The sequence below is a fragment of the Bison bison genome, unplaced genomic scaffold, assembly GCF_000754665.1.
Source record: "Bison bison bison isolate TAMUID 2011002044 unplaced genomic scaffold, Bison_UMD1.0 scf7180017864134, whole genome shotgun sequence".
NCBI classification, from domain to species: domain Eukaryota; kingdom Metazoa; phylum Chordata; class Mammalia; order Artiodactyla; family Bovidae; genus Bison; species Bison bison.
Genome location: NW_011494706.1, coordinates 5,265,097 through 5,269,000, shown reverse-complemented (window position 1 = coordinate 5,269,000; position 3,904 = coordinate 5,265,097).

The window sequence follows — 3,904 nt, the reverse complement described above, 5'->3', positions numbered from 1 at the left end:
CCTTAAATCTATTTCTTACTTCCACTGTATAATCATAAGGGATTTGATTTAGGTCATACCTGAATGGTCTAGTGGTTTTCCCTTATTTCTTCAATTTCAGTCTGAATTTGGCAATAAGGAGTTCATGATCTGAGCCACAGTCAGCTCCCGGTCTTGTTTTTGCTGACTGTATAGAGCTTCTCCATCTTTGGGTGCAAATAATATAATCAGTCTGATTTCAGTGTTGACCTTTTGGTGATGTCCATGTGTAGTCTTCTCTTGTGTTGTTGGAAGAGGGTGTTTGCTATGACCAGTGCGTTCTCTTGGCAAAACTCTATTAGCCTTTGACCTGCTTCATTCCATACTCCAAGGCCAAATTTGCCTATTACTTCAGGTGCTTTCTTGACTTCCTACTTTTGCATTCCAGTCCCCTATAATGAAAAGGACATCTTTTTTGGGTGTTAGTTATAGAAGGTCTTGTAGGTCTTCATAGAACCGTTCAACTTCAGCTTCTTCAGTGTTACTGGTTAGGGCATAGGCTTGGATTACCGGGATATTGAATGGTTTGCCTTGGAAATGAACAGAGATCATTCTGTCATTTTTGAGACTGCATCCAAGTACTGCATTTCGGACTCTTTTGTTGACCATGATGGCTATTCCATTTCTTCTAAGGGATTCCTGCCCACAGTAGTAGATATAATGGTCATCTGAGTTAAATTCACCCATTCCAGTCCATTCTAATTCTCTGATTTCTAGAATGTCGACGTTCACTCTTGCCATCTCCTGTTTGAGCACTTCCAATTTGCCTTGATTCATGGAACTAACATTCCAGGTTCCTATGCAATATTGCTCTTTACAGCGTCAGACCTTGCTTCTATCACCAGTCACATCCACAGCTGGGTATTGTTTTTGCTTTGGCTTCATCCCTTCATTCTTTCTGGAGTTATTTCTCCACTGATCTCCAGTAGCATACTGGGCACCTACTGACCTGGGGAGTTCCTCTTTCAGTATCCTATCATTTTGCCTTTTCATATTGTTCATGGGGTTCTCAAGGCAAGAATACTGAAGTGGTTTGCCATTCCCTTCACCAGTGGACCACATTCTGTCAGACCTCTCCACTATGACCCGACCATCCTGGGTGGCCCCACACAGCATGGCTTACTTTCACTGAGTTAGACAAGGCTGTGGTCCATGTGATCAGATTGGCTAGCTTTCTGTGATTATGGTTTCAGTGTGTCTGCCCTCTGATTCCCTCTTGCAACACCTACCATCTTACTTGGGTTTCTCTTACCTTGGATGAGGGGTATCTCCTCATGGCCGCCCCTCCTGACCTTGAACGTGGAGTAGCTCCTCTCAGCCCTCCTTTACCTGCCAAAATAATGATAATTTCAATCACATATCAATTTTAATTTCCAAGACAAAGAATAAGACACCTTATTTTTCTTGCCATTTTTCAATATGGACATCTGAGAACTAGCAGGCAAACTATGTCTCATAGGTTCATTTGACTTTATATTCTCTATCATGACAATTGGCATTCATCCATTAAACAAATACTGAATGCCTAATATATTTCAGGGCAATACTAAACACTGCTTATAATATTTAAATAGTAGATTTGAGCCATTAAAGCCAATCCTCTATCTCAGTGCTAAAAGAGAAATGCCAAGGACTTCCCTGGTGGCTCCGTGTTGAAGAATCTGCCTCCTAATGGGAAAGACACGGATTCATTCCCTGGTCCGGGAGGATTCCACATGCGGTGGAGCGACTAGCCCATGTGCCACAACTGCTGAAGCCCAGGTGCCCTACAGCCCGTGCTCCACAACACGAGAAGTCCAAACACTACAATCAGAGAGCAGCACCCCGCTCTCTGCAACTAGAGAAAGTCCACGCACAGCAATGAAGACCTAGCACAGCCATAAATAAATAAATTTTTAATTAAAAACAAACAAACAAACAAATGCCAAGAAAAAATTGTCTTCCTCTATTGTTTAGCAGTAGAGTTACTATCCTTACTTTTTGTGATTTTTTTTTAAGATTTTTTTTTTTTTTGATGTGGACCATTTTATGTCTTTATTGAATTCATTACAATATTGCTTCTGTCATATGTTTTGGTCTTGGGGACACAGTGCATGTGGGATCTTAGCTTCCTGACCAGGGTCTGAACTCACATCCTCTGCATTGGAAGGCAAGGTCTTAACCACTGGACCACAAGGGAAGTCCCTTACCTTTAGCTTTAGAAACTCAATGCATATTATTGTTATTATGACTCAGACTTACACCATAAATCTCAAACATGAAAAACCTGAGACATACAGATTTTTAAAAATTAATCCATTAAAATTAAGCATTAGAGAACTGAAATCAAACTCCAGATTAATTTGTCAGCATTCTCAACATTTACTATTCCTAACTCCTGAACAGCTCAACTATAAAGAAAGCTGAGCGCCGAAGAATTGATGCTTTTGAACTGTGGTGTTGGAGAAGACTCTTGAGAGTCCCTTGGACTGCAAGGAGATCCAACCAGTCCATCCTAAAGGAGATCAGTCCTGGGTGTTCATTGGAAGGACTGGTGTTGAAGCTGAAACTCCAATACTTTGGCCACCTGATATGAAGAGCTAACTCATTGGAAAAGACCCTGATGCTGGGAAAGACTGAGGGCAGGAGGAGAAGGGGAAAACAGAGGATGAGATGGTTGGATGGCATCACCGACTCAATGCAGATGAGTTTGAATAGACTCTGGGAGTTGATGATGAACAGGGGGGCCTGGCGTGCTGTGGTCCATGGGGTTGTGAAGAGTCGGACATGACTGAGTGACTGAACTGAACTGCTTAACAAGTCATCTTAGATTTGACTGAAGAACAGTTAATTTTATATAGAAATCTTGTGGGTGACTGAGGAATATAATAGAGGAATGAACTGCATTCTGTCTCATTGGAACTACTGAAATGAAATGCAATCATTATCCTCTGATATTACCAGCAGGAGGTTGCCCAGATGTCCGTACAGACCATTTCCAAGGATTACCCTCTAGATTCACCAGGGGTATCCTCACACAGGACCTGACTTCTTTTTCTTTGTCTCCTTTTGGTTCAACTGCTGCACATCTGTTAAATTTGGGGTTTGATTCAGGTAAAAAGGTTTAGTAGGGAGAGGTTAAAAGTGAGAACTAAATAAGGATTGAGATTATCTATGAATACAAGTTTCACTTTTGCCATGACCACAAATAATAAAGACATTTTAAAGGTTAATAATTAAAGGCAATTCCACCCCCTTTCTCTTTGGTAAACAGGCAGTGAGATGGTGCAGTCTGCAATACTGTGGTTCCAAGGAATGACTGCTAACATGGTCTCCACCCTCTTGGAAGGAAACCTATATCATTTGGGAAACCTTTATTCATCATGCAGAAGCTGGGAGACACACAATATTCCAGCTGGTTTCAGAGACTAATGTTACCAGCAGCCACGTCACCTTCTCTCCCTTTCTCATTCCCTTGTCCCTTTTATTTTTTTCTTTCTTTCCTCACTTATCCTTTGTAGATTCCTTCCTCCACTTCTTCCCTCATTTATTCAATCCTTTCTTCCTTCCAATGAGCATTCAGTTCATTTCAGTCACTCAGTCATGTCTGACTCTTTGAGACCCCATGGACTGCAGCACACCAGGCTTCCCTGTCCATCACCAACTCCCGGAGCTTGCTCAAACTCATGTCCATCGAGTCAGTGATGCCATCCAACCATCTCATCCTCTGTCACCCCTTCTCCTCCCGCCTTCAATCTGTCCCACCATCAGGGTCTTTTCCAATGAATCAGTTATTCGCATCAGGTGGCCAAAGTATTGGAGTTTCAGCTTCAGCATCAGTCCTTCCAATGCATATTCAGGACTGATTTCCTTTAGGATGGACTGGTTGGATCTCCTTGCAGCCCAA